Raw genomic sequence first — 14342 nt, forward strand, 5'->3', positions numbered from 1 at the left:
GAAAAGTGATTACCGAGCCGCATGCTTATTAGATCTCAAAACATCGTCAATGAAATTCTATACAATAAAAGCTCGGTAATTCGACACTCGTCAATTCAGAAAATCGGATAATTCGGACGTGTTCTCTGGTCCCCGCCGCGTGTGCATTGTTTAATGGCATCAAACTCTCATTAATTCGGTGATACTTGGCCGCAACAAGGTTAATTCGGATGATCCTCGGAGAGCACCGACAGCGAAGCGCCGCAAAAATGCGACGCAAGGGAACGAAAATAGTGTTCGCGCACAGCCGAGACAGCCACAGGCTTTCGTAAAGGCGTCGTCGCCACCCACAATCGCGTAGTTGGTACCTAATAAGGTATGGTTTCCGAGCACGTTTCGGATTAGGACAGCGGGGGTAAATCGAGCCGCGTTCATACTGCACTGCAAAAACTGTCCTTGAGATTCCTTCAGATCCACGAACAAGATCTACGTAGAACTTACAGATGGCTCACATTATATGGAAATAGGGAGTACATGTTCGTAACTGCCAACGGACATATTGCTTTATTTTTATTTAGGGAGAGAGTGTTCTAGAGTCCTAAAGAAAAAGAAAGTCCTAAAATTCCTAAAGTCGAAAAGTCTTAAAGTTGACTGCGCTGTTAAGTTATTTTCCAACCAAAGACCGTCACGTGGATACTTTTTCTTGCGATAGCAATTATATTGGCACTCTCGACGGGTTCCTGTCGTCACCGTCATGTTCAGTATAAAGTCCAAATTGATAACATCCCACCGCGCATCGTAGGTTCTACCCGTGAGCAAAAGCTCGCGAGCAGCGGCGACGATAGCGGCTGATGCAGAGATCAAACGAGCTGGCCTATCTGCGTCACTCGGAGGGCGCATGCGATAACATCCCCCCGCGTGTTAGACCTGCCGTCGATGCTGCTCAAGCAGAAACGAAACGCCCCGCCCGTCTTGAATGAGCATGGAGGGATGCGAGGGGGGGGGGGGGGTGCTTGAGCAGCAACTGCGAACTTTGATCCTAAAAGCGCGTTCACGATCGCTTGCGCGCTCGCTATCTCGCAGGCATCAGCAAACGGCTCGTATACTCTTTTACGCGCGCTCTCAACGCGAAGAGACTGCGAAAAGCGCACCTCTCCCTGGAGCGGCCGTATTCTCTTACACCAACGTTTTGTATAGTTACGCGAGATCGGATCCAAAACAGTTAGCTGCCAGCCTTCCTTCGTATAACATTACAATTTGTTGCCTTTGCATTCATTGCTTCGCGCTTGCGGTGAAACTGTGATCTTTTTTTCTTCAGACACGATGCGTTTACAGAAGGCCTGGGGAGCGTGCAACTACCACTGTTCTCTATGTGAGCGGTTTAAATCTTTAACCTTTTTTTCAGGTCAGCCGAGAGTGGTTAAATTTGTTGCTTTGTGCATGTTACCCTCGCGAGCAACGAGGGTAGAAAATATTTTGCTGCCGTCCTGACATACTGGCAGACTGTCTGCGTCTGTTTGCCGCGAAGTAGGCATGTGCGAATATTCGAGCACTAGGAATGTTCGAAGGAATATTATAGTATTCGAATTCGCTTCGACACGAATTTAAGGTTCCGAAATTTCAAAGTATTCATAATGAACGAATAGGCGTATATTGGACGGCATGTAACCCACCTGTGAAGGTGGTTTCACTGCAGCCTGAAATTGCAATGCCGTGAAAGCACCTAACCAACAAAATTGCGCAAAGCCGCGAAGCCCCACTTCAAGGTTAAATTAACATATTACTCCGACATAGATTAATCATTTTCAGGGGCGTAACCAGAAATCTTTTTCGGGTGGGGGGGGGGCCTCAACCATACTTTATGTATGTTCGTGCGTGTGTTTGTATGTGTGCGTGAATATATGCGCAAGCAAAATGGAAAAATTTCGAGGGGGGGGGGGGTTCAAACCCCCAACCCTCCTCTTGGCTACCCCCTGACATTTTTTTAAGTTTAAAAGCTTGTTATACGGGCTTATATGTTATAATATGTTATATGTATAGTAATTTTTGAAGTGTGACGTATTTTATCGGTTATAACTTGCATCTTACTGAAATTGAAATTCTGCTGCTATTTGATGCTACTAAACGCTACTAAACGTAGCATTTAGTAGCGTAGCGCTTAGTTTAGTAGCCTTTACTTGCAGCAAAAAGAATGACAGTCGCACATGCCTCGTTCCAATTAAAAAAAAAAAAAACGCTGTGCAGGTTCGTTGGGCCTCGACAATATTTATGCTAATTTTTTTTATATAATGTGTGATACATACTATTCGAACTATTCGATTCAAAATTATTCGACGTAATCGCTGTTCGCTTCGAACCTAAAATTTGCTTTTCGGACATCCCTACCGCGAAGGCTTCTGTGCGGCGTTCCACGGTGCCTAATAGACAAGGACACAAGGAACATGCGGCGCTGCTTCGTATTGGTGAAAAGCGTGCCTTTATGAAAGCCTCCTTTCGGGACTGTGGCACGGGAGTAGAAACCGGTTCGCTGTAGCGGCGGCGGCCTGCGCATCAGCTTCTCTGCAGTGCACGATTGCTAGCGGCGTTTCGAAAACAGATGAGCAACTCCGCCACATAACAGTAACATTTACAGTAACTCTAGGGTGCAGTAAAGCTTTAGGGTGCAGGCGCTCGCAGCGACCCGTAGCGGCCGCCGCTACGGTCGTCGAAAATTAAAGGGGGGAGGGGGTAAGGGCACCGGTACCCTGTTCCTCTTAGATCCGACCCTGCAATTTTCGTGGTTGTTGCAATTTCATTCCGAGCTGCGTCTTGAGAGGTTCGTGCATGCTCGAGTGCGACTGCAAATCTTTCTAGCCTCTCCAACGCAACATGCCTAAAAAGAAAAAGACAACCTGTTCCATGACGTTATGCAAGATAACTCGTGCAATGAAAAGGCATCGATGCTCATTCAGAACTTCTACGGATCCAGTATGCCTGCAAGAGTGGGCGTGAAACATCAAGGGAGGTCCCTCATGTGTACATAAATTTCATTTGACTGTTCGCTGATTCTTACTTTTAATTAATTATTTTTCTTTTTTATATGCACCTATCTTTTCCTTTCACTGTTTACTCACATTCTGCGCTCACGTTCAGAAGAAGCTAACCTGCCCGCATAGTCTCCAGAGTTTTCTTTTCTTCGTTTTACAATTTATCAGCGCCATGTGTGGCCTACACGACGAGCTTACAAAGCTTGGTTTCAACGAGAAACTCCACAGAGCGCAGGCTCACACGCGCGAAAGCACGCCAGCGAGCGGCAGCGCCGTCTGCACGCTGGATCGCGCAATTTTTCTACCTGGCAGGCGCGCTCACGACACTAAGCACACTAAGGAGACCTTCCTAGCCCGTATAGTTCTGCGTTCGTGTGATCGTCGTGCCGAGTTCTGTTTGTGCGGTCGACTTTTAACGCGCTGCCTCGCATTGTGTGTATTGTGTGTTGTATTTCGTGGTTACTGACGTAAGCGCGACTATACGCGGTACCAGGCAAATGGTCACCAGATGCCGACCGTGCGACTTCAATCTCTGCGACTGCTTTGTTCGGTGTGACCGACGGACGCGATTCATAGTTTTGAAGAACACCTTCTTCAAATGTTTCCGCACGTCAGTGAGTAGCAGCGCCGCAATCCTTTGTCGACGAAGCGTTCTGTGGCCCTGGAAAATGCCTTGACGCTCGGGGACGGCCGGTAGCTCGGCGATTCCTCGCTTGGCGCACCATTGAAAACCGGCGGTCATCCAGCAGTGTACGCCGCCAGCGTATTTTTTATTGCCAGAGGTAAGTGAACGTTACGCTTCGTACATTGTGAGTTATTGTTATTGTAGTACGCCTTGTCGCCGAAGAAAATCGCGTAACGTGTTGGTAGTGTATGCGGTTGTAGTTGTGAGGATTGTGCTCGCGCATGACATTTGTCAAGAACGTAGTCGGTAGCGTTATAAAGTTTTGGTAATTAGCTCACTTGCACGCACTGCTCTACGCTAATATTTGCTGAAAGGAGACAACATTTTTGTCAGGCTCACCATTGTCATGCGTTTTATGCATGTCTCTTGACAAATTACTTGGAGTAACGCCGTGAAACCGAAGCTTCAACATCCATTTCGTTCGCACGAGCTCTGAAGGAATAATCATCAGCCACCGTGTGAATCGTGAATCGGTACAGTGGGAGAAATAAAGTGTATTTAGGGATGTTTTCTTTAGGCGTGCACTTTATTTGTCATTAAGTAACGTAACCCTCAAAAGCGTTTAGGTTAGCATTCTTGGACATTGCTTATCATCTTTCAAGCAATAGATAACATAGATTTGCTAAAAATGCAATTTCTGCAGCATGATATTGTATTTTGTTCAGTTGGTTTGCCCCATTTTTATCCTTTATGCACGTTGACCTAATTTGACAAGCCGTACTTTCAGCTGAATTTTCAATTGCTTTTAGCACTATATGTGCGTCCGTGTATTGAAGTCCCACCTCTCATCGCATAATAATAGCTTGTGAAGAACAACGCTTGTCTTGAACTAGCCATTTATCAGAGCTCTTCCTCCGTCCTCAAAGGGCAAGGTCGTGCTGGCACACCTGGTTCGGCTTTTCCTAACCTTTTTTTTTGAATGCTGAAGTTTTTTGCAACGTACTGCAGGTAGCAAACAGCAGTGCCACAACAAACAGTGGAGTGCTGACCATGCAGTCCAGAAGGTGGCTGAGGAAAGTATGCTATAGGAGGTGCTTATTCAGGCAGAAGCATCTGTAGCCAACGTAAAGGTAATGTACAAAGTTCCATTTAATGAAGAAGAATCTTGTTTTGAGCTAGTCATGTCGAAGGGAAACAATGAGCGCTAGATAATTGAGATGGAAATGCAGAGTAACAATGTTATGTATGCCAGCAACCAACTTAAGTTTATTCATGCAAAAGGGTTATTTCCAACTGGTTCATTTGGGGGAAGAGCCCACAGTTTCCCCGAATGGGCATACCTGGTAGCCGTTGCACATCCTGTTACTGTGTTCTCGCACTCATTATTATGTGCCACTTACTCTTGTGACGTTCCACCAAGGTGAAATTACTTCACATAAACAGCAGCGAGAAGGCTCTTGCTAGCCAGTTCAATTAAGACAGCGTTACCGTAGCTTTTAGTTCCAGTAAACCAGCTAAGCTGTATAGAAGAGCGTACTCCATGTTTGTGACCATGTACAGTGCATTTTGCCTGGAAACATGGCTTAGTTTTGCAAAGGAAAATGTTGCCTTTCTGTAAAACGTGGTACTGGGAAATGGCATTGTGCCAAAAATATTAAGGTTTATGACTTCTTGCAGCATGCATTGTTGTACAGGGATGTTAGCGTTTTCATAAATGCAATGCATGGTGCCTGAAGAATATAGCGGCCCACTTTAAAATTTATAACTTCATGATTTCAGTATCTGGGACAGACTTTACTGTATACGGTTTGTTTCTGGAAAGCTTCAACCTATCTTGCAATTCTTCAAGGCCAATACTGAATTTGCTGTGTACATTTGGCTGCACATTCTCATCACTTATGCTAAACAACAGGCTTGAGTGATGTGTGGAATTCTTGTCAATCAATTTTATTGATTACCTCGGACGATCTATTCTGCTTCCCACAGTTATTGGGTGCTTTGTGTGCATGTGCTATGCATGCTGGAAATGAAAACAGGGAATGCAGCTGGCAGCATCAACGAGTACAATGCCCATAGGCTACTATGAGGTGCGAAATGTTGCCACTGCTATAATTTACATTATGTGTGCATGGTACAGCTGATTGTGTAATTTAGCACTTTCCAGCTACTTACGCAGTTGGAGCAGATGTCGATCATGTTTACTGTGGTATGGCACGGCCACCAAGTTCGTGCATTCTGCATACCAGGAAGCCTGACACGAAGCAACATATTGCTGTGATGACAGCTAAGTGAGAACGAATGAGTTTGTCTTCTCTGTACATTTGTCAATACCATTACACAGGCTTGTTAAGTGCATTCAAGCGGCTTTAGCAATGCACTTGCAGCTACATAGCCAGCTAAGGCAGCCAATTTCATCATCAGAGTTCACTTTTCAAATCCCACTTTCCATAAAGGGCATTGTTTTGCGATAGCTTAAGGTCAAAACTTGCTCAATTAAACACTTCTTGGTGTCTGACATTACATGAATTATGATAATTGTTATATCTCATGTGAAATTATGCCATTGTTTTTTTTTCATATTCTTACTTTGCATACACACTTTACGACTGCACCCTCCCCAACCGAATCTTTACTAGTGCTACATTCTGTTATGGGTGAAAACAATTATTGAACTAAAAACCAGGTCAAGGAAAGCAGTATGATGCCCTGTAATGTAGGAGGATGCCGCTATTGCAGTGTTTAGTCTAGAGCTGAAGTTAATGAGAAAGGGCAGCAATGTAGGTCATCTGTCGATATTTGCAGACCATAATTGTGTTGTGGTCATTTTGTTATCGCAGGAAGCATCTTCAAAAGGCAGTGCTACAAGGTTGTGAGCAGCAGTTTCCCTTGAACGAACGGGTCAAATTCATGGAAGCCACGTGCCTGCTGCTTCTGGCCTACACAAACATGCAGCCACCATAGTAAAGTTCTTGCAAAGGTGTGGGACATCCCTATGCTGCATCGATTGAGCATGTTAATTGCCTGTTTTTATAGCTTATAGTAATATGTCTACAAGTGTACTTCCTTCTAGTGTATATTTACATTCTCTTAAAGGGCCAGTCAGCAGGATCCGACTTCTTTTTTTTACACCTCCCAAACAAGCTCGCTAATTCGTACAGAGGGCCGCAGGAATCACATTGTGCGAATGTCAGACACTCCACTTCTAAAAACAATAACCGCGCCTCCTCTTCAGTGCTTGACCAGTCCTCTTTGCTAACAAAGTAGTGTAATATTGCTTATGAACAACGTTAAGTAATGCTGACTGTCGAATAGGCCTCTGCAGTATGAAACGGCATTTTGGCTCTGCGATGGTGCAGTATAGGCTGTGTGGTCGTCACGGGTGTTGTGAATTTATCTTGCCATTGCTTTGAACTGTGCTTCCTCACCACACCGCTCTGGCACAGTGGCACATCGACGAAGCTCCTCTTCACGATGGTGAGGAAGAGCGAGAAACTGAAACCAGCTGGAATGCTTGTTTTATCCCCTGTGGCTTCATTATTACACCACTTAATCAAAAAATTCTTGTGGCAACATGTTCACATTGTAGAACCGTGCAGTTATCACAAATTTTAGACTCCGGGGTTGTTTAGTGGCCCTTAAGCTTTATTTATGAATGGTAAATTCATCCGTCACGTGGCTTCCTTTATTTGTTGCAATGCTCATTTCTAAAATAGCATGTTGGCTTCTGTGATTGGTAATTTATACATTTAGCATACAAAATTTCCTGGTATATGCAATAAGTGCCATTATGGATTTTTCATGGCACCAGAGCAACCTTTTTGCCCTGTGGCAGTCACATGGAAGTTCATTGCTATGCTGCTTTGATTTTTTCAATCAATGCATTTCACAGTCCAGGGTGTTTGGTGTGTTTGCACCTTGAGGTGTTTAATATCATACAAGTAATGGAAATTTTTCTGTCTTCTAGTGTTTACTTTCCAGCTATTTAACTGTGGTTTTCAGAGCAATATGTAGACAGGAACTTTGATTCTGCTAAGGTTTGTTTTGAAAAGAGAAGCTGAACAGGAGTTCCTTAGGTTTATGCCCCGAGCACCAGCCCTTTGGGTTACAGAAATATCTAAACTGCATAATGTCTGTAGCTACTTGTTTAATTGCATGTCTTTCTTCAACCTACAACTCTTTCCATATTCCTTAACATTAACCTACATTACCAAATGAACATCCCCCGCTGCAATACAGTGGTTATAATGGTCAGCTGCTGATCTGAACTGTGCGGGTTCGATGCTTGATGGAGTGGTTGCATTTTCGGTGCAGGTGCAAATCCTAGAGGTTCCTGTGCTTTTAATTTCACGTTTACATACAGAACCCCATTGTTATTATTACATCAGCAAGTGGACAGAGTGGTAATTCTAGATTGTATACATATTTAGTATAACAGACAGCTGAGCTGGTTGGTAGGTATTCATGTTAAAAAGGCAGGGCATGCAAACATGGACACAAGAGAGAAACCAAGACACCACTAATGCCAACTGGAAAGGTGGACAGTGGAACAAAATAAAGTAGACAGAGAAACTTATCTGTGCATGCCCAGGCATGAGGCGATACCTATCAATCTGGCACCCGCGATAGTCTACGTGAGAGATAACTGCTCAAGCATTTGATTTCTTCTTTATGCTAGTTAATCGACGGTTGGCTCTCTTGTGCACTGCCATTATCGATATGCCAGGCCTCGACAATTGGACGCATTTCTTCATTCATGTGCTTGTACAAAACTGCATTCATCGAATTTTGGCGTGCATTTACGCTCTCGACAATGTAAAGGTAGATTAGGTGATGAGCCTCCAGTTGTGAACTCAGCGTTTTAGGTGTCTTAAGTGCGTAAGAGAAATAGGTTATCTAGTGAGTTATTTGGAAAGTAAGTTTAGGGCGAACACCAATATAGCAGTGTAAATTAAATTTAAGCGATGAATGCATCGGGCTGGATTAGGAAACGATATAATGGCGAAATATAGCCGCTTGCTCTTTGCTTATACTTGTTTCAGTTTCTTGTCTCGTATGCTTTGACAATGACCAGGTGTCGTGTTGGATGCTACTAATTGGTTATGAGCTATACATAGACAAAGCAGCGGCTGTTTGGATGCTTTCTAAACAGCTACCTTATGGGGAGAGAAAAGTTAATTTGGGTTATGTGAGGCATGCTAAAAAAAGTCGACTTGTTTCTGATGTTTTTGTTTTCCTGGCAGACATTCTACACGAACTTGCCCAAAGGCGGAAGGAAGGCACGCACAGATGGACGCACAGAAATCATGGGGCTGCCGTAGAAGCTGTGAATGAGCATTAACCTGTGAGTATGTGTCTTAAACAATTTGCTGAAGCCTTTTATTTTGGCTGAACATTCTTATCGATGCTTTGTATTCCCTGATTTGTAGTGCAATATTGTTACACCTTTGCTTTCACAACAGAGCTCTTTAGTCTGGTACAAGGCCCAAAAAGTTCGACCTAGATGACCAAATTGCGGCAGCCAGTTGTTTCCACAATTAATGCATTAGTGTAAAAAAAACGCAATAGACGGAGCACAAGAAAAAGGAAGACACAAACAGTGCTGTGCTCGTGTGCTCAGTCTTCTGCACTGCTTTGTTTACGCTCTGTCATACCAACCACACAAGCATCCATTTTAGCTTATGTAGTAGTCCAGCTCATACACTTGGTAACGTTCTCCAACGGCAGGATTACCGGATATCTGGCTTGTGAAGTCAATCTAAAGTGCATGCCTGTTCGTGTAGGCTTGTGTGCATCCACCATTGAGATGGAAATGCAGCTGTGTTTTAATATTTTAGCCAGTATAGCTCGTGAATGGAATTTGGAGCTGTGACAGCAACACTTTTATAGGGGACGAGTTACTAAATTATTTAGACTTGTGTGCATCCACCATTGAGATGGAAATTCAGCTGCGTTTTAATATTTTAGCCAGTATAGCTCGTGAATGGAATTTGGAGCTGTGACAGCAACACTTTTAGAGGGGGCGAGTTGCTAAATTATTGTGTATTTCTCGATGTTTGCATGTTATAAAAACATAGCTGGTTAAAATTAGTCCAGATTTTACGCTATTTCTTAACATATGACCTTCCGTACTGTTCGAAGGCATTGAACGATATGAAATGCTTTGTGCCTTTGTTTGTGTGCCGAAGGTTAGGAGCCATTATAGTAGAGATAGATAAAAATAGGTCAGAGGTTAAAGTAAATTTTTCGCAATCAACTTCTTGTGGGCAGTTATTCAGAGCAGGGTTTTGAAGTAATTTAGCAATACTGCTTCATTTTAGTGTCTGACAGTGCACAGTTTTATTTTAGTACCTACTTGGGTCATTTCACGCCAGTGTGCCAGGTCGTTTTTTGACCATTTCCAATATTTTGTAAAACTGGTGCTGTTATGTTTCAGTGTGGGAAGTAGTCATTCAAGTGTTATTTTCGGGGAAAGAATTGCATGATGCAGCAAAGACCTTTCAAACTTCGCATGCAGAAATGAAGCTGTGTCAGGCAAATTAATTGACACATGGTTATTGCGTCGAGCTTTTACTACAAAGCATTTGTTTCTTTAACATAGTCACCAATCTTTCATGACTTTGATAGTCGAATTTATTTTGATTTCAATTTATGCTATTTGCAATCGTGAGGAAACATTGCAAAACGCACCATTTTTAAGTATATTGTAAAAAAGACAATGTTTCATGTGAAATATATTCACAGTATGCGTTCAGTGCATATACCAGTGGTTGAAAATGCTGCTGGCAAAAAGAAGCAAAAATGTCTTCAAAATTGGCACTTGGAAGAAGTAGTGTTTGAACCCATATTGCGGGCTCTCTTTCACTGTGTAGCAATCCCAGCTAAAATGTTGCCTACACATCATAGTGTGCTTTCCTCGTGCGATAATTTAGACAAAGTTTTTAAGGTGTAATATTATCTTCAAGCGAAAAATAATTTTTTTCAAATGAAAAATAACAAGGCTGTGGGAAGTTTCTTGGAGCTTTGCCTTCACTGCACAGCACATCATTGTTCTTGCATGGTATTTCAGACAGAAGTATTGCTTAAATCTGCAACATTTAGACTTGCACTATATGAGCACAGGGGCACCCGCGTGAATCTTGTGCCAATGTGCTGTGCAGCGAAGGTCAAGGAACGAGACTCTGTGCAGGCTAGGGATTATTCACTTCAGTAAATTTTTCCTTGCTTACAGCCAAGCAGTATATATTTTTTTTAATGGAATATAAATTGCCAGCAAAGTGTACCACACAATTATGTCTTGGCGACATTTCTGTTTGGAATGCTACATAGCAAAAGCTAAGCTGCAATATGGGTCAAAAGCTATTTTTTCCGACTGTTACAGTTTGGGTGGAACGTTTCTGATTATTTTGTTTTCATACTAGTTTTATGACAAAGTGGATATCTATTTACTTATTTATTTATTACTTGACAATACTGCTGACACCAGTAAGCAGTATTGCAAAGTGGGCTACAGTGATAAGTTACACATAAAATGATCTTGCTGAGCAAAAACAGGAGCATAACATATACAAAACACAAGATAAACCAAGAACATCTATACAACCGTCTTTAGGAAAATGATAAGGTAACAGCACAAAATACAAAGGCAATGAACTTTAGAAATCAACCTCCGGTATTCCATACAAAAGAATTAGTCTTTCTCCTGATAAGTGTTAACATTAGAACTTCAGCATTTTGCAGTGTTTCCTTATGGCTGAAAAAATGTAACTTGAAATGCAAATTAGTAAACTATTTTAGCCATGAAACACTGCCATCTTCAGATTAAAGAAAGAAATATTCTGCATTAAAACGGGAACAAACAGTGCTGGACACGGGACGAAGAAAGAACAATAGACGAGGGTTCTGTCGCCTTCGTCTACCTTTTTTTTCCGTCCCGTGCCCAGCGCTGTTTGTTCCCGTTGTAATCATGTAGTAACCAGCCCAGTTAGGTGCTCTCCTAAAATATTTTGCTCTAATTGCTCAAAGCAATAACTTTGTATAAGTTATCTTGCATGGCGCAGTTTCACATCTGTAGATGGATGGATGCTATGTGTGTTCCCTTTCAAGCGAAGCATTGACATGCAAGTGGCCAAGCTCAATTTTTGAATTGGCTTAATGCCTTTCCTACCTGAATTAAATTTCTTTCCTTAAAAAAGCTTATAATAGGTAGCTTATTTTTCGGCATTGTACATAAAGACCCTGCAAGTTTGTTTTTGGCTGTTCTCGCTGCTTTTCCACTACCAATCCTCCATCTGTCTTTTACTGATTTCTCTTGTGGATGTGTTCATCTTTATCAAGCTTTCTCTAAGCCTAGGGCTTCATGAGAGCTAGTTCCCAACACGCACATGGGTGGACATTTTTACATTTATTTAAAAGGTGGTCCATCATTTCCATATCTCTCTCACAACCAGTGCATGTGACGCCTACTTACTGGATCTCACTTTATGACTGCATATTCTAAGACAAGATTAACTCGCTTCAGACATTGCACTAGCTTATCATATGCTTCCCTCCTTACTTCGTCCTTATTCTTGCGATAGTTACTCAGAGCTTTTCATTTTTAGTATTTGCTATCCATTAAATCATCTCCACCTCTCTCACATTGCACCTAACGCTTATCGTGCATACAGTTTAATGCATGCTCTCAGCATCACGAAATTTCGTCCTGGAAATTATCACGACTACAGGTATGTCTTTTTAGCAGCATGATTTTTTTCAACAGCAAAGGAGTTCGTTCAAAAACCACCTTTTATACTTCAAATGGGGATGACTAATTCCATACCTCGTTTATTAAAGTTAACCTCTTTCAATTTCCTTACGCTTGTTCTTTGTGTTGTGCTTGCCTCATGGTTTGCAGTCTTTATTAATCTGGTATATTTAAAGAGTTGAATAGCCGGTCACCTGCTTATGACACTGCAGCTTAAGTATTGCACCCACTATCATTGCCATAGTAGCATTTGGTACAGTAGAGGTTTGTAATGAATGTAACGAGATGTACAGCTCATGAAATAATCGTTGAACAACAAATGTTGTTGGAGCTAGTGATTCAACAAGAGGACTCCTCTTTAGAGGGGCAACGAATTGCATCAAGGTTACTGCAACAACTTAGACATATCAATTTGTTGAAACATTGGCTCCAACAACACGATTTGTTCAATGGTTTGACATTCATTCAAGCCGCCATCTTCAGCTCAACTTTTGTCGTGTTAAGATGTACAGGATATACAACTGTCACGTTGTTTTCTGATAGAATTCAAGAGCTATTGACAGCAAGCCTTGCTTCTCAATTTAATTCTCATCCTTTACGTTTACGCTTTAATCTTTGTCATCTTCAGCCTTATTATATGTGCACTGCAGCAGTAGCCCTTCGCAGTGGTCTACAATTTGCCTCGCCTTGTGCGAGCTTGATTCTATTTTACGCATGCGCGATTCTTCATTTCTTCACCCACATAACTCTCGGCCTTCTCGGCAGCATTAAGTACAAAAATTGTAACTGTTAAGACTTTTGCTTCAACATCATGACACTAATTGAATAGAATTGGTAATGCACGTAAATAAATACTCTAGCAGTTAGAACGTAGTGTGTTTAACCCTGAATTCTTGTGTACTATCGCAATAAGTCTTCGTGAAATCATGCTGCTTGTTCTTCATATGATCAGAACGAGTCCAGAAATATCTGCAAAATACAGTTTCGGCTTTTTTGATTTCTGAAACAGTGATGCTAAGGGAGGCCATGTGCACATGCACCATGGCAATGTTTAAATGTGTATAAATTCTGAACATTGCTGTTGCTCTAGGTCTTTTCTTTCACTTCCTTTTCAGACGTACAGAAAGGAGCGAAATGGAGCTGTCCATGGGCCGTGCACACAGTTTCATAAGCAAGCTTGCAACACTTTTGACAAATATGTTTCTGAATACATCTGCCAAAGTGGCATTTAAAGAAGCATGTAGTAGTGTACTTCCCTGTTTATTTGGCATGAAGCAGCAGGTATGCTTCCGTCATCAGCAAGTTCACACAGTACAGTGCATCTACACATGGCATGCTACCCCCACATCTACCAGCTCGGGATGTGTAGCTTGGTTGTAAAATGTTTACTTTGACTTAACACAACAATTATTAACAAAATGACATGAAAGTTTTGCCACCTATGCAGGCGACATTCTCAGTATACGCTGCCAAATATAAGCAGAGTTTGACCAGTCCATTAGTCGCACATTTCCTAGTAAACATCTCGTAGAAGGCCGCTGTTGTTGTTGCAAGCCAATGCGCCGTGATGAATGAACCATGATTCCAAGATTTTTCTTTTCCTCCGACCTTTGTACACGAGGTAGCATCGTCGAATTGATTAGGTCAAAGTTATGCCTTGTCATTCAGCAGCGTTCAACAAGCTCCGTTTTAGAACATGTTGCATGGGTGGTTTTCGCAACGTCCTCTTTGTGTTCTTTAACCTTCGATTACCTTCTTCAACCCATTTCGCCTATGCAAGTTGTGTCGCAATCCCCACATTGTACTTCGTAGATGATCCTGCTCTAATCTTCGGCGGTGTTTGTGTATACCTTGTCCTTAGGACATGTGTTCACAAAGCCCAAAGACCGCACACTTGCGGATGATTAGAGTAGGGTACTCTACAGAGTACGTTGTGGGGTTCACGACACCACTTACATCGGCGAATTGG

General features: G+C 42.3%; 1 long non-coding RNA gene across 1 annotated transcript; it reads left to right on the forward strand.

Annotated features, from left to right (window-relative positions):
- The first annotated feature begins 6107 nt into the window (after positions 1–6107).
- On the forward strand, positions 6108–13611 carry LOC125757141 (uncharacterized). Its single transcript, XR_007415079.1, has 3 exons — positions 6108–6607; positions 8871–8971; positions 13489–13611. It is a non-coding gene; the product is annotated as an uncharacterized LOC125757141 (long non-coding RNA).
- Positions 13612–14342: the final 731 nt, after the last annotated feature.

This window comes from Rhipicephalus sanguineus, chromosome 2 (genome assembly GCF_013339695.2).
Source record: "Rhipicephalus sanguineus isolate Rsan-2018 chromosome 2, BIME_Rsan_1.4, whole genome shotgun sequence".
Classification (NCBI taxonomy): Eukaryota; Metazoa; Arthropoda; class Arachnida; order Ixodida; family Ixodidae; genus Rhipicephalus; species Rhipicephalus sanguineus.